The sequence below is a fragment of the Caretta caretta genome, chromosome 5, assembly GCF_965140235.1.
Source record: "Caretta caretta isolate rCarCar2 chromosome 5, rCarCar1.hap1, whole genome shotgun sequence".
NCBI classification, from domain to species: Eukaryota; Metazoa; Chordata; order Testudines; family Cheloniidae; genus Caretta; species Caretta caretta.
Genome location: NC_134210.1, coordinates 85,727,744 through 85,753,595, shown reverse-complemented (window position 1 = coordinate 85,753,595; position 25,852 = coordinate 85,727,744). Strand labels below are relative to the sequence as shown.

The following is a 25,852-nucleotide window of genomic DNA, read 5'->3' as shown; positions in this document are numbered from 1 at the left end:
TGAAGTGAACTTAATGCTTATGCTGGTGTGCTTCTGGGCAGAGGGTTTGATTCAAAGACTGCTGCTGCACTAGCTGTGTACTTAGCAAGAAGACTGGTAATCTCAGAGACATGTGTTAGCAGCCTGAGCCAGAACATGATGTGAGGTTCATTATTTGAAACGTTCACCTCAGCTTCAGTGAATGCGGTGATAACAGCAGCACATGGTTCTAGTCTTACGTGAAGTTCACTCCAGTGCAAGTGAACGAACACATCCTCAGACAGTGTAACCGTAAGACAGCATGAACATGAAGCAGGATGTTTTCATGTATTACCTGAAAGTGAACTTTCGGTTCACATTCTGTATTAAAGAGTTATTCCTCCAACTGTCGAACACAGCTGCTGAAAACGCTGTAACGAGATTTTGGACCTCCAGGTTTGTTAGCTCTCTAGTATTTGTGGTCATAAACAGATGAAAATGAATCAGCATGTTCAGGCATAGACTTGAGTTCTTTCAAAGAATTAAAAGGTGACGAATCTTCCCAACCTGAAAGTAATTAGGTTCCCTGTTGTTTTGTAAAATATTCAGCAGCCCATGTGATATTGACTACCAGAAGATTTTTTTTTTTAAAGCATGCTATTGTGTGCTATAATGGCAGAAAACTAATTTCTTCCCTTTATCCAGTGTCCTGGGTGTCTTTGTGTGTGTGTGTGCAGAAGATACGTAATACATAGAATAAAGGTACATAATACACACGGACATACAGATAAATGTAATTAATAAACTAATAAAATAAATGAAAGCTGAATTAGAACAATGAATTTTAATGAAGTTTGTGTGGAATGTAGAACGAAGTTATGTGAGTGATTAGACATAAAATAATCATTTTGTTTTGCAAGATCCCGTAGCAGGTAAAGCTGCCATTGATGCTTTACAATAATGCTCACATTTAGGGATGGACAAACTTCTCATATTCTTCATGAATTTTTCCCTTCTTGGGCTAGATTATCATCTGAAGGCCACTTATGGTTTCTGTAAATGTATTCATTATTTGTAATTATTCCCTGAATAGTTTAGATGAATAACTTCCAAATCTAAGGGTTGTCTATGCATTGCTATTCAGAATTCAGTGTGTATGATTTTTGTGGTAGCTGATTAGATGACTGAAACCTCTTAAATAGGGCAGTGATGGAAGATGAACTTCTGGTTCTGGTTTTCAGACAAAGATGTGTCTGTGATCAAATTCTTGAAATGTTCAGGATTTTCAAATACATAACAGTTGCCCAAATACTTGTGGAGGGCAATATTCTCGCATGTATGTTTTCCTCTTAAGATTAACTTAACTGGCTTTCAACTGGATTTTTTTTTATAATTCAAAAAAATATAAAGTTAAGAATCATTCTGACATAGCTCTGAGCAGGAGGTGACAGGGTGTTGTATGTTGTCTGAGATACATTCTCCTGGCAGAAAGGAGTGTGGCATCTTGTAAACTGCTAGATTTCACTCTGTCCAGGTACTTATATGCCTGTTATTATCATAGTGTCCAAGCCCATCATATTATCACCTCTGAAATGGGGAAACATTATTGTTCCATTCATGGAGTAGGAATTGAGGCGTAGAGCAATTAAGTGACTTGCCCAAGGTAACACAGGAAGTTTATGGCAAAGGCAGGAATTGAACCTAAGAGAGGTCTACATATACCACTTGCACAGATTTAACTAAGTTGTCTTTTTAAATTGATTTAGTTAAGTGGGTGCAACTCCCTGTGTGGAAATACTTAAATCAGTTTTCATTTGTTTAATATGCTGACTTTATTTTGTGGACAAATCATAAGCCTTCTGAGTCCCAGTCCGTTGCCATAAAGACAAGATTTCTCCCTTTATCCTTGCTTTGGTTAAAAATCTTCCCTGGCTTGCATGAGCACTAACATTTGGCCAATTTGTCTGTAATTGAAAGTAGAGTAATACTGTGTACTGGACATGACTGTTAGTTCAAAGGACTCACCCACTAGCTTGCCAAACATGACTATTTCAGCAATTCCAGGCTCTCGCTGCTCAAGTAGCAATATCCACTGGTGAGAGAGGTAAAAAGCCAGTTCTAGTGTTGTAAAGCCAATTTTTGTTGTTGTTACTCTTACTCTTTCAGGAAGTTCTAGTTTTACTCAAACTGTTTGGGCAAAGTTGGTGTCACTATTTCAATTCGATCAAAAATGTTTTCATGTATGTTTTTCAAAAATGCCCCACAGGACACACCGATATAAATATCCCTAAGTTTTACTGTGCTTACCTGCTCTTTGGGACACTGACATTCCACACAGTCATGTTTTGCTGCTGTGCTGCTACGCCAAGAATTTCTGGGAGCTGGCTTTTTGTTTGCTCTTGATCTCAGGGCAGTTACAAAGTGTAAGCATTGCCAACTCTTGATTTTTTTGTTGTTGGTTTTTTGTTCATTGTGAATCTTGTGACATTTGGTGTTTTCCTTAAAGCCCCAGTTCCTGGAACTATGCAAATCTCACCTTTCATTTTTTCAAAAACGAGGAAATAGAACCCTAAATTAATTATTTTTAATTATTTTTTAAAATTCTAATTTTTAAACCAATCCCATGATTTTTGAATACTTGGGGTTGGCAATGCTGTGTACAGTCTGTGCTCTATGTTCTGCATCTATTTTCCTAATGACCACTGCTGTACTAATCTGTTCTTTTTTCCTCTTGAAAATTATTTGCATGTATACTGTATATCTATCTGAAGGTCTTGTCGACAAGCACTCTGTCACAGGGTGAACTAGGCCTTCAAGAGGGGTTCAGGGCCCAGCTCTGTTGTATTCCTAGTTTCCTCCCAGATCCAGGGGATTCTGGCCAGGGACCCTTGGATTTGTAGTCCTAAAAGCAAGGCCTACTGGGAAAGCAAGTAGTATAAAGGCAAGCTACTTTTTGCAGTATAGAGAAAGACCTGGAGAAAGCAGTAGTTGCTGGTAGGGCTCTTCAGTGACTGGAGACTGGGCCAAGAGGGTTCACAGCTGAGAGGGAGTTGGGGAAAGGTGCTTGGGGAGGGGCTGTGTTGAAGAAGCCTGGAGAAGAGGCAGGACTGGAGCCCTAAGAGACGAGCATTCATGTAAACATGCCCACATAGCAGAGGGAAGGCCAGGTTTCTCTATGACTCAAGAGTGCCACCTTGAACTGGTGTGTTGAAACTCCTGCAACCATGGATGGGAAGGACTGTTTGTGGATCCCTGACAAGATCACACAGACTCTGTGACCCAGGGCGGGTGAATGACGGCCGAATCCCTCACTGAGAAATGTTTTCTCTTGTACTTTAGTTTACCACACAAGGGGAAGCCCTTTAATTTGGCCTGAGAGGTTAACTACCTATCCTACCAGGAGAAGGAAAGACAGGCAGCACCGCACCCAGTGTCGGAGGTAAGTAATCCTCTCGCATGCACAAAAGTTAGCTGATCTGAATAAACAAACAAGCTAGTTTATTATGATAGTAATAGTGCACATGCAGACTCTGCCTAAGAGAAGATTACTCCAGTGAGCTCAGTTGAGTTGTCTGATTATGCCTGGGCTAAATTTGGTGAAATCATAGAGAGATGATTTAAGATGCAAAATTTGGATCTGGATTGGGATTTCTAGTACTTCAGAGTTCAGGGATGTTTGGATCTGGGGTTTTGGTTAAATCCATTTGTAAAATCAGGATCTGCGTTTTTAGTTTGAATCCCAAAGTGTGGGGCATTTAGATGTGACATTTCGATTCAAGCCAAGCTATAAATGATAGTAAGTAGAGCTAACTGAAATTTTTTCAGTGAATCCCTTTACAATGAAAAATGCCTATATTTTTGGCGGTACAAATGTTTGGGCTTTTCTTTTTTTGTAAATTGAACACTTACTGAAAACTTTTTTTTTAACAATCAAAAATGGTTTATGAAAACCAAATATTTTTTCAGGTTTTGCTTTTCACTTAAAATATTATTAAATTATATTATTATATATTAATATTAAACATTTTAATTTTTGTTTAAATGTCCTATGAAAATTATTTGCATTTTCCTTCCAGCTCTAATATTAAGTCAGGACCCTGGAGAGATAGTGAGCTTGATTCTAAGCTCTTTGGGGGCAGGGGCTGTCTTTTCTTCTGTTTGTTCTGCATCTAGTACAATGGGGTCCTGGGCCATAATTAGGACTCTTAGGCAGGATGGTAATACAAATAGTAAATATTACAGTGACTGATTCTATGTACAAGGCCCATTATTTTGTTTGAGCACACGGGGAACAAGTTAACAGTAACAGGACAAAGTGGCACTCTAGTTTGTGTGAAGCGTGTACCAGCACTGCGACAGGACAAGTTAGTATTTTCCATTGAAAACTTCTTCATTTTTGGAACGTATCCTGTCTCTCTCCCCTCCCCCCCCATTTCTTGAAATTTGACATATATAGATGGGTAAATTATATCAGATGAAATTAGAAAACTCTTTGAACTTTCTCCCATTCTGAAACCCACTTCCATGGTTCTGAAACGAGGTGCCTAGATATCACAGTGGAGAACAACCTTATAAAAACATGGATAAATGATGGAAGAACTGCTCCCCCTGCTACCATTTTTGCTTGCCTTTGTGCTTCCAGTATCCAGCAAAAGCAGGAAATTAAAATGTTGATATAGAAGTAGTCGTATTGTTCTTATGATATTGCATTCAACAGAGTAGGCAGAGTTTTGGAAATATTGTATAACAACCTGTTGAGAGATTTCAAGCCAAACTTTGTAGGTTCGTTAGGATTTGGGAAAGGTTGAATAGGCTTTGGCTAAATCTTGAATTTTGGATGCTCATCCATTCTTAACCCAATCTCTGATTTTTTTCACTGATAAAGGGAGCCTCCTACAATGCTCCCTGAACTCAGTAAAAAGATTCTCATGGACTTGAATGGATGTTGGAACAGGGCCAAAATGTGGATTTAATTTATAAAGCAGTGCAACTTAGATGAACAGCTTTTCAGACACAGCAGTTAGAAAAAGGTCAGTGGTTTTAGTTCCCTTTTTTGAAAAATCTGCTTTTATCTAAAATAGCATCTTAAGCTGACATTTTACAGGCCCCTCACTTGAAGCCATAGTGTATCATTGGATGCCTCTGTGGGCTGGAGCTGATATTAACAGCCCAATGAGAGCTTTTTGCTGAAACATGTCTGGGGTGGTTGAAATTACTAACTCATATTTTAGATAATGAGTTTTAATAGGGATGGCGGCCTACCTCAGTATTCTGATCTGAGTGCTGATGGGTCCTGCTATTTGGTGATATCTGGTCTCCATCCCCCCCCGCAATACAAACATGTGATCAGAATTGGCTATTCCCACCTCACATGGCACTCGGAATTAAATACAAAGAAGTATGATAAAATAATGCAGCTAGTTATTCATGCACACAAGTCACCAGGTCCACACAGTTCTGCTTACTGCTCAAAATCTCCAAACAACAGGCTTGTGCTTTGTTGCTGGACTAAAACATATGACATGGAGCCCACAAGCTGTCCCATGTGCTGAAATCCATGATGCAACAGGTATTCAGAGACTCCAGGTCAAATCAGATAAGATTAGATGGAGGCAGGATGACAAACACACAGCTTACTACACTTATCCTCCCTTGCTCCCATTTCCTGAATGCGAGAATTGCCTCTGAGTGTCTGAAAACCTGTGTCCCCTATGTATTTCCATTTTATACCCACCTCTGCCAACAAAGCCATGCATAAAATATCCTCACGCAGTTTGGAAGATGTCATCTATTATCAGCTAAAGTGGGAGAGGCACTTTAGATTAAATTAAATGAATGATTTGAGCAAGGAAAGCAGCATGATTTGTATTCATGATATTGAGAGGATAGCTATCATAGAACATGCATATTAAAGAAAAATAATAGGAATAACAAATAAAACTGCTTATTATACTAGTAAGATAAAACATTTTGACTTAGTAGTTGATGCAAACTTTGGGTAACTGCTCTGTATTTAATAAATAGATGTTAATTTTCAAGGAACTAGCCAGACAGTATGTAACTCTTCTAATACTGGTGAGTTCCTCCCTGGACAGGAGATCTCATGATTTATTAAACCACATATTAATGGAAATGTTGCAGGGAGAAAACTATTCAGTTATACTGTGTGTTTAATAATAATCACCTATAAAGTGGACTAAGATGGGCTCCAATTTTTTTTTAGTACTTTCCTTCAGAAATTTTAAGGGTATCTTGATGAGGAAAGCCAACAAGGAGTGACAGAGGTATGCTTTTGTACGTTATAGTGTGTCTGGGGAGAGAATAAGGGCTATGACTAGAGCTGGGTGTAAACCTTTTACAGCAAAATATGCAGATTCGGTGACACCAAAACATGTTGCGAATTTGCGTCAATTTTGCCAAATTGTTTCTTTTTACTGAAACAAACACAAAACAATTTTTTTTAAAAAAAAGTCAACAGTGTTTTTGATCATCATTACCATGAAGCTGACACTTAGATGGACAGCAACATAACTCTTCCTGTACGCTGGTTGAATAGCTGGGCCATGGTTCTGCTTGCTCATAGCCAGGCAAGGTGATTAAATTAGGAGAAAGATTCTTCATATGCTTGGATTGTGAAACAGCAAATTTTGCTGGTGCAGTTCCCCTTCAGACCTTTAGCTAAGAGAAGGCAAAGCTGAATACATACCCTTAAGATTTTGACATATACCTCAAATGGGCTCCTCACAACTAACCTCTAACCAATAATGGGTCCATTAAACTCCTTTGTGGATCAGTCTTGGGGAAAACTGGACCATCATGGAAGAACATGCTGCATCACCTACACTCTTCATTAACAGCTCCCCGAGGTCTGCCACTGATTGCTTGAATGCCTTCTTCAAGAACTACCAGCTGCCTGGAAGGAAAGTTGTGATAATACATTAAATGCTCTGTTACAAACCCATGAAAATAAGCAAAGGAAGGTGACAAATATGACCAGAAACTTAAACAGCTTACCAAGCACAGTGCTGAAACTGCCTGGAAAAAATATCCCAGATAGTCCAGTCAAACCCTTCTCCAGCCTCCTAATTTATCCAGCATGTAGATGTTAAGGACACAGTGAGTTACCACTTGAGTTGTGTGAGATTGAGTAATACAAATAGCATCAGTCCAGGTCAGCAAACTGTTCAAGAACCTGGGCTGAGGTTTGTGAGCTGGACTAGAACCAGATTATACTCTTGTTTCATGTGGGTTCAGGGTTGAGCTGAACTGTTCTCACAGCCCAGCTGCCAAGCTTTGAATGCACATTGCATGTGACTCACTCTCTCTGATGTTAGTTATGTGCTTAATAGCATTTATCATGTATCTTTGACCACATCATCTTTGCTCTGCCCACTAATTTATTAGTGTCAGGCCCTATTTTAAGATTTCAAACTTCTTGGCAGCTTTAAACATCTTGTTGTTATTTGTTTTTTTTACAACTCTTTCCACCAAAATGTTTCCCCCTCCCCACCCAATATTGAATTCCCCTTCACCATTTGTTAGCAGGCTGGCCATTCCAAATTAAAGCTGTCAAATCGTCTACCCTGTTGTACATCATACACATTATTTTTACTTCACTTATTTGGCATGGGTCTCCTTTTGTGTGTGTGATTCTTCAGCATCAAAACTAAAATTGAATAGAGCTGTGCTGGTTTGTCGCCACCACTGCTACTGGAATGTGTGTACCAGTGTGTTCCCACGGCAATTTCTTGGGAATGTTCCTGCAAATGATCAGAATGCGTGGGTGTGCCGGCCGGAACATCTGACAGCACCTAATAAGTAATTAACACTGTTGGATTTTCAGAGATTGTAATTTTTATAGGCTACACAGCTAACACATCACAAAAATAAAGGGTGCTACTGAGCAGAATTATAGACCTGCCTAGCATGATCTGACAAAGGAACAGAGTTTTCTCCTTTTAGGGACAAACAAGGTGAGAAGCTTCATCCTGATCGTTTTAAACCAGAAGCTCTCAAAACCTTTTCACTGTGCGCTTCATGTGATTGAACAGTTGCTTTGTGGACTACCTCCTCTCATATTCACAACAGCATAGCATCTGTGTAGCTGCAATAGTACAGGCTTACTTGGAAAAATATATCTTCACCCCATTTTGAGAGGCCCAAACTGTCTGTAGATATCAGATTCTGTAATGTGTAGATATCAGTAAGTTTGGTGTGTAGTAAATACCAGGAGAGCGTGTGAGGATGAGGGCTGACGAAAAACTTTTGATAAAACTTTTTTCTGTTTGAAAATGGTGTTTCATCTAAACCAAAATGTTTTTTTTGCAGAAATGTGTCAGTTTTGACAAGAGGATAAGAAAAGAGTTAAGATTCCCACAATTGCCAGTAGGATGGTGGTTAGGGAACTTGCTTTGGATATGAAAGACTGAGGGTTGTCTCTGCTCTGCCTGATCCAGAATTCCCCATGCTGCTGGCTGTTCTGTGATGGATCTCTCTCTCTCGCTCATGTTTTTTCATGACAAAATTTGACAGGTCTCATTTTCATTTTGCATTGGAACCAAAACTGAAACCTCAATTTTTGCTGAAGTGGAATTATTATTGTTTTCCAGCCAGCCCTAGTATGGATGTGTCAAGCTAAGGGATTCTCATAAAAATATGTGGAATAATGTTAAAGGAAGATACTGTATAGCCATATTAAAAAGTAGATTTCCACTTTGTTAAAAAATCCCTTTACTAATTATCCTACTCCTTCCATTTGATTGAAATGCTGACTTAAATGACTTTTCTTTGAGTAGCTATTGGAATATGGAGAAATACCTGCACAATGTTCATGGACCTAGTGCTCAATTGAAATAGGATTTATCTATTGCAGCTCTGCATGCTAAAGCAGCCCCTCATTTCTGAGAATAAAAATTTGGGGCTGCAAAATTGACGATCTGCATCTCTTCTCCCCCTTTCCTTCTACTTGGGACGCTCTGTGTTAGGTTAAAAGGTATGTTTAGACTTAATCTGTCCTGACATGCATCTACAATACCACTGCAATGTGATGCAATACTCAGTACTTCTCTCAAGGGTATAATTTCTGGGAATTGTGTCACAGTGTCACATATGCTAATTGGTTGCTATGAGTAACATCTGGGAAGAACTATTATTTATTCTCATAGTGCAAAGCACCATAAAAAGTCACTTGACAATGAACAGTAAACACAACGTATGAGAGTCATTGGCCAGCAATCTTCTTCCACATTATGTGGTCTTCATACAGCTTGAGAAGTGCACCATGCTGCATTCTGTCAAGTCAGCCATATCATCGAACCACACTCACTGCAGATGCCCCTACCCCTGGCACTTAGTACCAGTCCCTGCAAAACTTCCTTCAGCAATCTTCCTCTGCTCCTCTAATCCAGATGTCCCACAAATTCAAGTTTTCTTGTTTTTATCATCTTGATGATGTCAGGTATCACTCTGATTCTGTTGTACATTTGGGTGATTACCTCTTTGTTAGGTGTGTGAGATATCACTAGCTAACATGCAGCAATTGCTTGTAGCATTTCAATTTGAAGGCCAAAAGCCTCCTAATGCCTGTATTCTTGGAATCCACATCTCTCATACACATATCAAGATGCTGAAGAGAAGGAAACAATTTCATTTTACATTTCATGGTAATACCTTTGCTGTTAAGAATAGTATCCATAAAACTTTGCAGCACTACTCCGGGAGTGCTGTCTATTCGTTAGAGCTAGAGGGACTAGGAGTCAGGACTGTGGGGATCATGTCCAGCTTTTCCACAAAATGATTCTGCCATGGTGTAAACTATGTCAAATGGAGTAATCTCTATACTACAGTTTATCAAACCATAAAATTATCATAAAGGTTGTTGAGGACCAACTATTGTTTGCAAAGCATTTTGAGATTCTCAGATGAAAGTTGTGGAAGTGTCCAATATTATGGAAGACTCTGGCAGTAAATTTTACCATCCTTTCTGTTTGGGATACATAACTATTTCCAAACATGCTGTTAGAAATGGGGGATAATTGAAATTGCTTCCAAAGAGCATTTCACAGAAAAATTCTCAGCACAGTTCTAGGGGGAGAAGCATTCCACCTTATTCTTGTCTTCCTTCCCCTAGAAGTGATTTTGTGCTGACATCCTGCCCATCATCTGTTCAGTTCCTAAGGTGCATGTTGTATACAACAGAGAGCTGAAATGGTCAAATAAAATCTGTCCAGCGTGGGTGATTAACTTCTTTGCCTTACTGTTTATCTGGAACACTTTGTATACATTCATTTGCAATGCCTTCACATGCTTCCTTCACACTTTATAGTCCAGTACTTGTCACTTGCACAATATCCTATCCCTACTCACTACTAATATATTAATCAATTAATTTTTCTATTCAATGAAAATGACAAGTATGATAGCTAGTCCACCTACCTAGATGAATATTTATACCATGCCTATCACTGTGGTATTGGAGCTGAGCATCCTCTTCTCAAACACTCAAGAAGATTATCCATCTTTATCTCTGAGATGTTGCATTCCATATGTTTATGGAAATATGTTTATAAGTGTAAATATGATGTAACTTGAATATGCTTTATGCAAAAGGTCTCTTGTGAGGTATCATTACAAAGCATATAATCTACTGAGTGTGTTCATCCTATTTGTAACAATGTATCATTATTGTATCTGAAATTAGGAATATGAAATATAATTCTGAGGTCCTGTTGTAGTTATGCAAAGTGTGGGCCATTAATGGTGGTTTGGAATCTTGATGGCCTCCATTAACTAGGACAATTGGTTGTAGATGGCTCTGTTTACTTGTAAGCCTTCCTGTATATGTGTGTGCCAGCGAGTGGGCAACAAAGTCTCACAGGACATGTGAACGTGTCACATAATACTGGAATCCATCTTTAACCTGGTGCTTTCCCATTTAGAAGGAGGAGTAGGAACCCGGACAGAGACAAAGGATTCCCCCCTTGTTCTAAAGCTATTAAAGGGGGTGGAACAGAACAAAGGAGGTCCTAGTCATGTGGAATCAGCTGCTTTTCACCTCAGATACCTGCTGGAACTAACAAGGTCTGTACTAGGGCAAAGGATTGGGCCCAGACTAGGAAGGAGTCTAGTCTGTGAAAGAAACTTATTGGAACATCTCTGAGGGTGAGATTTACCTGTATTCAGTTTCTAAATATATTAGGCTTAGACTTGTGTGTTTTGTTTTATTTTGGTTATTAACTTACTTTGTTCTGTCTGTTATTACTTTAAACCACTTAAATCCTACTTTTTATACTTAATAAAATCACTTTTGTTTATTAATTAACCCAGAGTAAGTAATTAATACCTGAGGGAGCAAACAGCTGTGCATATCTCTCTATCAGTGTTATAGAGGGTGGACAATTTATGAGTTTACCCTCTATAGGCTTTATACAGAGTAAAACAGATTTATTTGGGGTTTGGATCCCATTGGGATCTGGGTGCTGGAGACAGGAGCACTTCTTAAGCTGTTTTCAGTTACGTCTGCAGCTTTGGGGGCGTGGTTCAGACCCTGGGTCTGTGTTGTAGCAGGCTTGCATGTCTGACTCAACAAGGCAGGGTTCTGGAGGCCCAAACTGGCAGAGAAAACAGGCTCAGAGATAGTCTTAGCACCTCAGGTGACAGTCCCAGGGGGTCTCTGTGATCGAACCCATCACAATCTCCACATGCTTCATCAGCATCATCTGTTAACCTCATTTTAAAAAAAAGTTTTTATTATCAGTACTGTAATGGGAAAAAAGATCCTACTCCTTATTAAATGAGAAACAATCAACAATGTCTTAGGAAGGAAAGGGCATGTGTCTCTGATAGACTGACCATTATTTTTTATTATGGCAAGCATAGCATGGAACAGGAAATATTGATTGAATTTACTGTTGTAGGAAGATGCCGGGGAACCATGAATGAAAGGAACAGAGGGAATGAAAAGGCATCAAGCTGTGGGGATAGAGGGACAGCTGTGGCAGAAGGTTAGAGACATCCACTTCTTGGACACCCAAATAAGAGGCAAGTACCCATTTAATTGAGGACATAAAAAGTTACTGTTGGTGAGATCCTCACCCTGCTCTGTCCCCTATTTGCCAAATAAAAAGGCTGGTGCTAGGTGAAGGGACCTTACAAGCCCTGTTTCTGCATGGGGAAGCCAGACACAGACACTGTGGTAGACAGCCGTAATGCTGTCCTCTGAGGACCTTTCACAAGCCTTGGTAGATCATAGAAGGGAGGGTGTATGTTATAGGTGATGGTGGGTTTTTTGGGGTTAGAGCTGCATCACACATAACTGTGGAGATTCTAAGCAACATTGTAGCTGATGGGACTGCCCAGGGAGGCTGCCTGGACTTAGACAGGCCCCCTAGGCTGTCTAAATTACACCCTTGCCTCTCTAAAGCTCCAATTAGCCCAGGATCAGGAGGGTGCAAAGTTGGCTGGAAGCCACCTTGGCCCCCGTACTCACCCTGGGCTATTATGTCTGTGCTGCACCTGTTGGGGACACAGCACAAAATCTCACTCCATACATCTTTATTTCTGATGTATTTTAATTTGGACTTTGATTATGGTGTGGGGTGATGTCATTCCCCCAATGTCGATCCACACATTAGCACTACAGGCCAACGGAAAGGATCCCAGCTCTCAGTGGCTCGAATTGTGGGCCACTTTTAACATCCTAAACAAAGATCTGATTGAAGATCCAATGAACGAATTCTCTGGATTCTGCCTTCCCAGTAGGCAGTGGGCTGCACTCAACCACGTTCGGATAACACACACAGAAGATGTAGATATCTCCGCCACAAATGGAAAATCGAAGAATTGCCCAGTTGTTGACTGTGGTGAGCCATGCAACACATCATGGACAACTGCCCCATTCAGTTTACAGTTGTGGCCAATGGAGCGTACACCTAGCTACCCCAGAAGCATTAGAATGGTTTTCAAATCTTGAAATTCAATTATAATCCTATCCTTTTCAAACAAAAGAAGAAGACCTCCCCCAACCTCATCCCCAGAACAATTTTACTATAAGTGTAAGTTAATGACAACTGAAATTGCAGTTTGCTCATTTGCATTTGAAATAATTTGGGACTTCCATTCTTCTTCAGTGAACACATTTTTAAAAATGGACTTAGAATGCATTGTCTGTTCTACACTGTGCAGGCATGGAATACATTGTAGGCTGAACCCATTTTAACACCAATTTCAGCTAACCCTGTTGTTAAGCATGAGGTCTATATGAGGTCACAATAGGAAGGTTTCAGTGAGATGTTCATATGTTGCTGCCTTGGCTATCCATGTTTACTACTCCCCCACATATTGGAACAACACCAAACTAAAACCTATCACCATCCTGGCCACTATGGATGTAGAAGCCCTCTACACCAACATTCCACACAAAGATGGACTACAAACTATCAGGAACAGTATCCCCGATAATGCCACGGCAAACCTGGTGGCTGACCTTTGTGACTTTGTCCTCACCCACAACTATTTCACATTTGGGGACAATGTATACCTTCAAGTCAGCGGCACAGCTATGGGTACCCGCATGGCCCCACAGTATGCCAACATTTTTATGGCTGGCTTAGAACAACACTTCCTCAGCTCTTGTCCCCTAATGCCCCTACTCTACTTGCTCTACATTACACATATTGAATCTATTTCCCCATGTTAAGTATCCTCACACCTTCTTGTCAACTGTCTAAATGGACCATCTTGATTATCACTACAGAAGTTTTTTTCTCCTGCTGATAATAGCTCATCTTAATGAATTAGGTCTTAAAGTTGGTATGGCTACTTCCTTTTGGTATGGCTACTTCCCTTCCTACTACCTTTTCACGTTCTCTGTATGTATATATAAATCTTCTTACTATATGTTCCATTCTATGCATCTGATGAAGTGGGCTGTAGCCCATGAAAGCTTATGCTCTAATAAATTTGTTAGTCTCTAAGGTGCCACAAGTACTCCTGTTCTTATGGCCTTTATTGTATTTTTTTCTTTCAACTTTAGGAATAAATACACCCATAACTGTAAGACAGCTGGGCTAAATCAATTGAAAATGACAGAGGTGCCTGCCCTAAGATGTTGCAGTCCTACCTTTCCAGATATTAGTAGAAAGTGTTCAACAAGTTAAAAAGCAATTGAGGCAATTCTACAATAAGCACTCACACAACAGTCAGTTTCACTCCTGGTATAACTCCACTGGCTTACACCATGGATATTTCTTGGCCCCAGAAGCTTTTCAAGGGCACTGTACAAAAATTAAGATTCAAGTAAACCGAGTATGAAGATTTTCTTGGAAAGAACATTAGTCCATAAGAAACATCCTTGTGATTGATAATTTGTTACTGGAAATTGCACTACATTCTAATCTCATTCTGCTGCAGAGCTTTCCCTCTCCCTTCACCGTTTTGTAGCTGCTTCCCGTAATTGAAGGCTTTGCAGTGTTTCAACTAGAATACAAAAAAGATTCAGTATTTCATGAAATTAATTAGTTCCTCAGTCAGACCTCATCAGTGTCCCAGATGAATAAGTTACATGTTTTGTCTGTGGGAATCTATCAGCTAATTTATACTGTCTGGTATATAGAAACTGTAAAAAGAGAAAAAAAACCCAAAAGCTTTCAATGGCAGAAAAAGAAATGGCATGTCCATGTGCACGTATGTATGAGAGCAAGAGACTTGCCAGTTTTTAATAAGGTTACCAATTCATTAGTACACTGCACCTTCCATATTGCTCACTACTTTTAGGTCCCAACTACGCTACAGAATTAGGGCCAGATTCTGCCTTGTCATGCACGCTTATGCAGGAGAGTAGGTGACATAAGACATAATCTTATTCCCATATACTGACTATCCATACATCATTATATGTGAGCGGGAAGGGGTGGAGAATTGGTGAACAGTTGGGTCCACCCCTCCAACCAACTGGCTACTGCAGCTGTGTGAGAGGAGACACAGTGTCAGGTATAGGCTTGTCACAGAGTACATCTCACCAGAGAAGTGTGAACCAGGAGGCAGACTGTAGCTCTCAGATGCAATCTGCTTCTTGGTCTGCTCCTGGGGAAGTGCAAAATGGGTCTTGTGGCAAAGCCATGATTGAGCTCTGAACTGTGATTAGCTACCCAAAGGTTTAGTACAATGTAAAATATGGTTAAAACAACGTTCAGTATCCTCTACACTTAACTTTGTCATGGGTCAAGCATGTTGTATCTGGGTCCCAACATATAGTTAATTTTATAGCATATATAGGACTTTAAGCATGGGGCCAAGTTCTAGTGATGGGTGCCTGTGTGTACATGGCTCCCATTGACTTCAGTGGGAGCTGTGTGTGATATTGAAAAGTGGAATTTAGTCGAGGGGGTAGGAAGTCTTGCTACACTGTCTGTGGCACCTCACAGCTGTTTAACACTTTATTATACGGGCTAAAAGTGCAGGATGGGAAGGAAAGATTCCCAGCTGCTTAAATAGTTCTCAGGCAAATACTAAGTTCTATGAGAGCCAAAAGTATCCATCTTGGGATCCATGCATCATGGTGTGACTGGGTGCCCAGGATAGACCAAACTGAGAATGCCACACTAAGGGCAGACTGTAAGAAATAGGGCAGACAATCCCCCCCAAACTGGTGGTTTATTTTATAGTTAGATTCACTAAGCCAGTAAGAAAAGAGATTCTGCAGTACCGCACTGGCTAACCAGAAGCCAAACACATTCCCCTTTAGGCTTTCCAGCCCTTGGCCCCTACCCAGACAAACAGGTCTAATACAGAAATCCTAATTCACCATATGTGAAGTTCCGCTAATCCCAAAGGATCAGACCCTTACCCCCAGGTCAGTATGTATCTCAGATTTTACCAAATTGTATGCTGTCAGCCAATCCTTAATAAACAAACTAAAGATTTTATTAAGAAAAGAAAAGAGTTAAAATGGTTAATAGATCATATACATACAAATGATTGCAAAGTCCTTTTATCAGGTTTGTAGCAGTAATGGAATAGACTGCAGGAAATAGAGGCAAAATGGAGGTGTTTCAGGTGTCATAGAATCATAGAATCATAGAATCATAGAATATCAGGGTTGGAAGGGACCCCAGAAGGTCATCTAGTCCAACCCCCTGCTCGAAGCAGGACCAATTCCCAGTTAAATCATCCCAGCCAGGGCTTTGTCAAGCCTGACCTTAAAAACCTCTAAGGAAGGAGATTCTACCACCTCCCTAGGTAACGCATTCCAGTGTTTCACCACCCTCTTAGTGAAAAAGTTTTTCCTAATATCCAATCTAAACCTCCCCCACTGCAACTTGAGACCATTACTCCTCGTTCTGTCATCTGCTACCATTGAGAACAGTCTAGAGCCATCCTCTTTGGAACCCCCTTTCAGGTAGTTGAAAGCAGCTATCAGATCCCCCCTCATTCTTCTCTTCTGCAGGCTAAACAATCCCAGCTCTGCTGAATCACAAGGGGTGGTCTTTGGCTCCTTGCTGGGTGGGATGAGATTCTTCAATGGCCTATTGTGCGAGCCATTGTCCTTAATGGGGCATCAATACATAGCTGTGTAGGCCTGATGTAAATCGATCTGGTGCAGGGGTGGGCAAACTTTTTGGCCCAAGGGCCACATTGGGGTTGTAAAACTGTATGGAGGGCTGGGTAGGGAAGCCTGTGCCGCCCCAAAGAGCCTGGCCCTGCCCCCTATCTGAACGCTCCCACTTCCTGCCCCCTAACTGCCCTCCTCAGAACCCCCCACCCATCCAACCTCCCCTGCTCCTTGTCCCCTGACCACCCCCTCCCGGACCCCCCACCCCATCCAACCCCCCCGCTCCCTGACCGCCCCGACCTCTATCCACACCCCCGCTCCCTGACAGGCACCCCGGGACTCTCAGGCCTATCCAACCCTTCCCTGTTTCCTATCCCCTGACTGCCCCCCAGAACCTCCTCCCCATCCAACTGCCCCCTGACAGGCCCCCCAGGATTCCCACACCTATCCAACTGCTCCCTGTCCTCTGACTGCCCCCCGGGACCCGCCGGCCCCAGCCCACTAACCATGCTGCTCAGAGTGGCATGTCTGGCAGCTGCGCCGCCCAGCCGGAGCCACATATGCTGCTGCGCTGCTCTGCAGGAGCATGCAGCCCCACCGCCCAGAGCACTGCCCGCGCGGCGGCATGACTGCAGGGGAGGGGGGACAGCAGAGGAAGGGCCGGGGGCTAGCCTCCTTGGCCAGGAGCTCAAGGGCTGGGCAGGACGGTCCGGTGGGCCATAGTTTGCCCACCTCTGATCTGATGGGTGTCACTCAGGAGTACAACACATAGAATCATAGAATTGTAGGACTGGAAGGGACCCCGAGAGGTCATCTAGTCCAGTCCCCTGCTTGTTTAAGATACAAGAACATAGCCAATATTCATGACTTCAGATACAAAGATGAGATATGGATTTAACCATGTTAATAATACATGATACATTGTAACTTTTCCATTGACACCTTTCATGATACACTTTGTATAAAATTTGTTGTAATTGTACAACAGTGGTAGCAACACTGATGCAAATGGTCATTTTTAGTCATACAGCATCACCCATGGGATGATGGATGCCCCTTTTTTGATATTCCATTTGTGATGTCAAAGACCACATGTGAAAGAAGCTTCAATAGTATTCACAGTGTGATGGGGTGCCTGCCCGACACTGGGCTCTAAGGGGTTAATAGGGTGGTTGTGCAGGAGGCAGCCAATTGGAGAAGGACTGAGAGGAGCAGCCAATCAGGATGTGGGCAGACCCATATAAGATGGGCTGCAAGGTAGAGTAGCTTCAGTAGCTGACTGGAGCTTGAGGAAGGAAAATCTGGCTCCTAGCGGGAGGAAGGAGTGCTAGCACCCTGGACAGAGCAGTGCTGCCAGTAGTGACCGGGGAAGCTAGAGAGAGCTCCTAGCTAGTTGCTAAGACTGGCAGGCTGAAGCCCTGATGTAAGGGCAAAGAAGGTGTTGGGGGCCCTGGGGAAGTGGTCCAGGGAAAGGTACTGAGAGGTTAGAGGGGATGCAGCACGTGGCTGCCATCTTCAGGGTCCCTGGGCTGGGACCTGGAGTAGTGGGTGGGCCTAGGTTCCCCCCACCCCACTTGCCATTGAGAAAGTGGCCAGACAATGGGCTGCAGTTGCCACTGAGGGAAGTGACTGGACAGCGGACTGCAGTTCCCCTGGAAGGGAGGAGCATAGAGTATGGCACAGCTGGAGGGATGTGTCCTGAAGAGGAAACCACAGTCCTGGGAGTGATGTGGTTCCTGGTGCAGAATTGATGGTGGTGAGACATCACCAGAAGAAGGTGCACTGGCTAGTAGAGCTAATCCCCTGGACAGCCAGCAGGAGGTGTAGCAGTGGTGAGTCCCACCCCATCACACATGGGAACTATTCACATTTGTTAAGGGAGCTACTCAACAGAAAAATGCTTACTTGGGTTTTTTGTAACAATAATTGCTTGATTTTGTAGGATGTATGATCAGGAGCGGCGAGTTATATCTCCACGTGGTGCCTTAGCACCAGCAATATTCAGAGCCCAGGGGCCCAGCTCCACCAATATTTGGGGCTGGGTGTCCGTCCCCCCCAGCCCCACCTGCCACCCCCCCCTGCGCCTCCCCCGAGTGTCCCCCGGCCTCCTCTTGCTGCCCCTGAGCCCGGAGCAGAGCGTCCATGCTGCCTCCCTGCAGCAACTGCTGTCTCATGGTGAAATGAACCTATGGAGAGTTCTGTGCTGCAAAGAAATTTTGAATAGGATTCAGAGAGAGTCTGTGGAATTGACAGGATGCAAGTGATATGGTCTTAAGATATATTGTTTTAAAAAAAGTTTGGGCTCACATCAGTTCAACAGATTTGTGCCAAAGTGCAACTGGTTCTTATGTTTTCTGAACTAGTTTATCCATCCCTGGTATGAAGAGTGGTTGTAGAGCAAAGCAAGGAAAAAATAATTCTAGCCTTCATTAAAAAATACTTTCCTCCCAACAATCTTGGTGTTAACCTTGCTCAGTGCCCTACACTAGTGTGAAGCTGATACCTCCATAACTTTTTTTATTGGAAGACTCCTTAGTGATCCAACAGCAGAATTAGTTTAGTGCAGATGGTGACAGTTTGGAGGAAAGAGTGATGGAAACATTTGTTTTGGGGATATAATGTCTGGAAAGATTCACAAACAGAGACCTTTAAAATAATCTTGAAACAATACCTTATTGCAGTTTCATGTCACTCTTTCATGGCTCACATTTATTTTGCATCAGTCTGGCTACCATTGGATTGCTCTAATAAGCGTAGCTTAAATGACAGACTCTCTGTCAATTGAGTCCATGACAATCAGTCAATTATGCCTCTGCAGGTCATTCACATCTAGTGTTTTGTGGTAGAAGCTTTCCATTTTCATAATAATTGAAAGGTTGGTTTGTCTGATTTCTTTGTGAACATGGTGGCTTCCATGTGAAGGGTTGTCTTCCTTGTGAACATGGTGGAAAATGGAAATATACTACCTGAAATGAACTGCTCTGCTAGTTGAAAAGCTATTAAGAGTACAGTAAATTTTCATAAAGGAGACAAAGATGCTGCTCTGAAGAGTTTACAATCCTAGACCAAATATAATAAGCTCCACAAGATGCAAGAAGTGGAGGGAGATGAGCATACAGTAGTTTTCATGAGAAAGGCTGGGTAAATTAATGGATTTTTTTTTTTGGTTTGCTGGTGTCTGAAAAATTGGTAAAATATTTCAGGTCAAACTACAATGCAACTTTTCAGCAAATGAAAAAGTTAAAAAAAAATGGCGGTGAATCAACTGTTCTGTTTGACCCCAAATCAAACATTTCAAACAAAAAGCTGTTTTAAATCAAAATGTTTTAATTAAAAATGTCATAATAAAATATTGTGGGTTTTTTGTTTCAAAATGACTTTTTAAGGTTTTTGACAGAAAAAAAAGTTGACATCAATATGAATTCATGAAATGTTTGTCACCAAATCTGCATTTTTTTCCCCCTTAAAAGGGTTTTGGTTGAAAAATTTTGCTCAGCTCCATTCATGAGAGAAGTGAATTTTAAGGAGAGATGACTGGTGCACAGGAAGTGGGATCCCCTTCCAAATACAAGGGTTCATATGAAAGAAGGTGTGAGGCTGAGGGCCGGAGGAGATGAACGGTGCAGTTTGGAGAGGGGAAACTGGAGAGTATAAACAACAAGAAGGGGCTGCAGAGCAATTCTTAAATGGTGCAACTATACCAGCCTTTTTTAACATTTTGTTCTGTAAGTAGAAGTATCCGAGTTTATGTTTACACTACACAGCTTTTAGCGACGTGTCTTTGTCGCTACAGCTGAGACGCTAAAATCGTGCAGTGTAGACGCTGTTTGTTGGCTCTCCTGACGACAGAAAACTTCCACTCCCAACGATCGGTGTTTAGGTTGTCACTAGGAGAGTGCTCCTGCCGACAACACGCTGTTCACGCTGGTGCTTGTCGCGACAAAACTTTTGTCTTTTGGGCGAGGAGAAGGGGGTTTAACACCTCTGAAAGACAAAAGTTTTGTCATTCAATTGCCAGTGTAGACATAGCCTGAGATAAATGATGGGACTGATGTCGTTCTATGTGAACTCAGGAATTTTATTTCTCTGGTAGCACTGCAGAAATGATCTTCTGTCATCTGCTTACAGTGAGGTTACACTTAATTGCAATTAGGCCTTTCAGTGCTTGCTGGGATAGGAGTGGGAGGGATGGTGAGCATTTTATCTGTCATGTGTTCTGTGTATCTCCAAGTATGATAACTATGATCTGTGCTGTGGAACGTGAGGGAGATGAGGGCTAAGAGGTTGTTCTGAGAAGAAAGGCAGACCGGAATGACAAGGGCAGTAAAAAAATCTTTTTACATCCTAAAATCCTTGTTGCTTATTCATGGCCGGAATAAGTTGGTGAAGACAGTTGGTGAAGGATATCAGACTTGCTCAGAGCAGCTCTGTTGTCTAAAGCTAAAAAAAAAGTATAGGAAATCAAAGGACGTTTTGTGCCCACTGACACAGTAACCTGTGAATATATATACTATGTGCCCAATTCTCTGCTGCAGCTCTATTGACTTCAGCAGTTTCACCCATTTCACCCAGTTACACCCACAGAGAATTTGGCACTGTGCCTTTTGCAGCAAATGTCATTATTTTGAAGCGTTCTGCATACATGAAGCTTTTGACAGTTCATCTTTCTACAGAAATCGTTGTAAGTCCTGACAATCTCTCTTGATTCACTGAAGACATCAGCTAGTTTTGGATCAGTTTATGCAGAAACCAACACAGTCAAGAAAATGCACAGCACAACATAAGTGTGAAGGTAAATCTGCTGTGGTCTGTTCTTTGCAGTAACAGCCTGATTAATTTTTCTAGTGGTGACAAAGGTATTGGCTATATTAACAGTACAGCAAGAGCTGATAATTCCTCTTTCATTCCCTAACAATCAAAACCAGAATGATTATTTTCTTCATCAGTATTTCTTTCAGGGCACTGCACCAGAGCCAGTGTTGGGATCTTTGGGGGGGGCCTCTCAAACAATATTTTGCCACCCCCACAACTGTAAAGAATCCCGGTTGGCTATGATGACACCAATATACACAGGCCCAGTCTTAAGAGTTTTTTTTTTTTTTGGGGGGGGGGGTATTGAGATGATTTTTTGCTGCACTAACATATATACACCCCCTTAACTGACCCATATTTTGAAATGTATGTGATCCCTAGGTCTCATTGCCTTGGCCTCACACAGGAGAAGCAGGGCCTAGTGTTTTGTGCTGGGATCCATGAATACTGGTAGTTGCCAGATTTTAGAAAAGTCTTGCAAGGGACAATTGTCCATTTAAGCTGAAGTTCTGGGGCCAATATGTGGGGAAATGGGGGCTATGTGTGATTCTGGTGACTTTCAGGATTTATATACACGAGCATTTAATTAAATATGTAATTCCCTGAGTGTTTTAGGTGAACATATTTCCCATTTTAAAGATACGGAAACTGATGCAAGACGCTTAAAGGGAAAATTTGTAAACTTATGTTTACAATGTCATACAGCCATGTCTAGATTTCGGCACTTAGGCCCAGATCCCCAAAGGTATTTAGCAGCTTAACTCCTGTTGATTTCAAATGAGTTAGGCATCTAAATAGCTTTTGTGGATTTCTGAGCATTCGATAAAAGTGGAAATGGACACAAATAAAGGTCAATGGGACTTTTGGGTGCTCTGCTTCTATGATTTTTTTGGTATCTAACTTTAGGCCTCTCCATTTGGAAATATGGGTCTATGTGACCTGACAAAGGACACAGAGGGAATAGCATGGCAAGGGATTAGTTAGTTCTCTAGACCATGCTGCCTGTCATGCTATTGACTGGCTCCTCCTTGTAGCCCAGAGGTTCCCAAACTCCTTACCCCTGTCCGCGCCCTCCCCGCCAGGAGCTGGGGCCAGGAGCAGGGCTGTGGCTGCCATGCTTCCTGAACACTCCTTTGCGTCCCCGTAAGGGGGCATGCCCCACGGTTCGGGGACCACTGTTTAGGCCAGAGGTCAGGCTGGTTGCTTAGCATAGGACATGGCTCAGCTGGAGGCAGCTTATGGTGGCTCTATTGTCACAAGTAGCAGCCTGGGCAGCACTGCTCCCTGCATTTGGGAACTGAGCTTGGTTCGTCAAGGAACAGACGGCTATGGTTTTTATGGACCCTAAAAGCCAGCCTTTGGTGGCTGTGAGGGGACCGTGAATAAATAACTTGTGACCTTTGGGGAAAAATCAGCGGCAAGTTTTCAGTCCTAGTTATCAGTTTGTATTTTAAGGTCTCTCCCCATTCTGGGAAGGGATTAACCTTTTTTTAAAAACAAAGACAGAAAGCTGAGATTTTCATTACATTTCTAGGTCATTCAAAGTAAGACTGAGCTTTGGCTGTTGTGCTTTGCGAGCCTCCAGAGGCCAGCTTGGTCTCCTATGCTATATGCTGAAAGACATCACTCTTTCCTATACAACAATATTAATGAAGTGCCCTCAGAACAATCAGTAGACCTGGACTGGTTTCAGTAATGTGCTAGTACAAAATGTTACTTTATTAGCAACAGCAATGCAAGCCACTTGTAACAAATACTTGTTCTGGCTCAGCTGCAATTTGCTATGATTGTTAGTGTTTTTTTGTGCTGGAGCTAATAAAAAGCCTTGATAATCATAAAGTTCTCTTTTATGTGATTGGAAGTCAAATTATGATTATTGACAGGTACCCAGAAGCATAAAGGAGCACTTCCAAGAAAGATTTTGTAGGGGATGGCTTGCGGGGAAAAAACATCTGCTAGGTTCCAGTAAAACCAGATATGAGTCTATCAAAGAGTCACATTCATTGTAATAGGATTTAAGAAGCATGGTTAAAGTACACATGGAGGACATTCTATTGCCGTGCAACACCCTACAATTAGAGCTTACCTTTATGGATGGTGGTTAGCTTCCTGCCAGTGCTTGGAACACTCCTGTGCACAGAAATGCACCATCTATCATCCTGAGAAAAAGCTATCCAAGGGCTACATTACTGCTGCGTGATCTGTCCTGAGCAAGGGGTAGTGAGTAGTTGTGCTGCCCCAGGAGCAGGCTGGGAAATAAATTGTGACTCGGAGAGTCAAAATCTGCCTGCCCATCTCCCCCATGGTTCTGGGAAAAAGTAAACTGAGGGCTGGTCTATGCTAAAAACTTCCATCGGCATAGCTACGTCTCTCAGGGGTGTGAAAAATCCACACTCCCGAGAAACGCAGCTATGCCAACTTAACTCCTGGTGTAGACAGTGCTAGGGCAACAGAAGAATTCATTTTGACTAGCTACCACCTCTCAGGGAGGTGGATAAACTACAGTGATGAGAGAACCCCTCCCATTGCTGTGGTGAGTGTCTATATTGAAGTGCTGCAGTTGTGCTGTTGGAGCCTTTTAAGTGTAGATTTACCCTGTTTCAGGCTTATATGTCATGCTCTGTATGTAATCTGGGATATTGGGGGTGCAGACAGGGTTCCACCCATTCTCAGCCCTGTCCTATCCACCAGTGTGGTGGGGAAGTCATGGCTCTGAAGAACCTGCTTCCTCTCCTGAGCTGAATCCCATGGGCTAGCCCACTCATGGGAGCAAGGAGGTGCTTTTACACTCCCGTTACACCCTTCATAGAATCATAGAATCATAGAATATCAGGGTTGGAAGGGACCCCTGAAGGTCATCTAGTCCAACCCCCTGCTCGAAGCAGGACCAATTCCCAGTTAAATCATCCCAGCCAGGGCTTTGTCAAGCCTGACCTTAAAAACCTCTAAGGAAGGAGATTCTACCACTTCCCTAGGTAACGCATTCCAGTGTTTCACCACCCTCTTAGTGAAAAAGTTTTTCCTAATATCCAATCTAAACCTCCCCCACTGCAACTTGAGACCATTACTCCTCGTTCTGTCATCTGCTACCATTGAGAACAGTCTAGAGCCATCCTCTTTGGAACCCCCTTTCAGGTAGTTGAAAGCAGCTATCAAATCCCCCCTCATTCTTCTCTTCTGCAGGCTAAACAATCCCAGCTCCCTCAGCCTCTCCTCATAAGTCATGTGTTCTAGACCCCGAATCATTTTTGTTGCCCTTCGCTGGACTCTCTCCAATTTATCCACATCCTTCTTGTAGTGTGGGGCCCAAAACTGGACACAGTACTCCAGATGAGGCCTCACCAATGTCGAATAGAGGGGAATGATCACGTCCCTCGATCTGCTCGCTATGCCCCTACTTATACATCCCAAAATGCCATTGGCCTTCTTGGCAACAAGGGCACACTGCTGACTCATATCCAGCTTCTCGTCCACTGTCACCCCTAGGTCCTTTTCCGCAGAACTGCTGCCTAGCCATTCGGTCCCTAGTCTGTAGCGGTGCATTGGGTTCTTCCGTCCTAAGTGCAGGACCCTGCACTTATCCTTATTGAACCTCATCAGATTTCTTTTGGCCCAATCCTCCAATTTGTCTAGGTCCTTCTGTATCCTATCCCTCCCCTCCAGCGTATCTACCACTCCTCCCAGTTTAGTATCATCCGCAAATTTGCTGAGAGTGCAATCCACACCATCCTCCAGATCATTTATGAAGATATTGAACAAAACCGGCCCCAGGACCGACCCTTGGGGCACTCCACTTGATACCGGCTGCCAACTAGACATGGAGCCATTGATCACTACCCGTTGAGCCCGACAATCTAGCCAGCTTTCTACCCACCTTATAGTGCATTCATCCAGCCCATACTTCCTTAACTTGCTGACAAGAATACTGTGGGAGACCGTGTCAAAAGCTTTGCTAAAGTCAAGAAACAATACATCCACTGCTTTCCCTTCATCCACAGAACCAGTAATCTCATCATAAAAGGCGATTAGATTAGTCAGGCATGACCTTCCCTTGGTGAATCCATGCTGGCTGTTCCTGATCACCTTCCTCTCATGCAAGTGCTTCAGGATTGATTCTTTGAGGACCTGCTCCATGATTTTTCCAGGGACTGAGGTGAGGCTGACTGGCCTGTAGTTTCCAGGATCCTCCTTCTTCCCTTTTTTAAAGATTGGCACTACATTAGCCTTTTTCCAGTCATCCGGGACTTCCCCGGTTCGCCACGAGTTTTCAAAGATAATGGCCAATGGCTCTGCAATCACAGCCGCCAATTCCTTCAGCACTCTCGGATGCAACTCGTCCGGCCCCATGGACTTGTGCACATCCAGCTTTTCTAAATAGTCCCTAACCACCTCTATTTCCACAGAGGGCTGGCCATCTCTTCCCCATTTTGTGATGCCCAGCGCAGCAGTCTGGGAGCTGACCTTGTTAGTGAAGACAGAGGCAAAAAAAGCATTGAGTACATTAGCTTTTTCCACATCCTCTGTCACTAGGTT

The 25,852-nt window shown here is 42.5% G+C and overlaps 1 long non-coding RNA gene across 1 annotated transcript; it reads left to right on the top strand.

Moving 5' to 3' along the window:
• Nucleotides 1–268: 268 nt before the first annotated feature.
• Nucleotides 269–11,036, top strand: LOC142072025 (uncharacterized). Its single transcript, XR_012668307.1, has 3 exons — nucleotides 269–414; nucleotides 3,298–3,397; nucleotides 10,896–11,036. It is a non-coding gene; the product is annotated as an uncharacterized LOC142072025 (long non-coding RNA).
• Nucleotides 11,037–25,852: the final 14,816 nt, after the last annotated feature.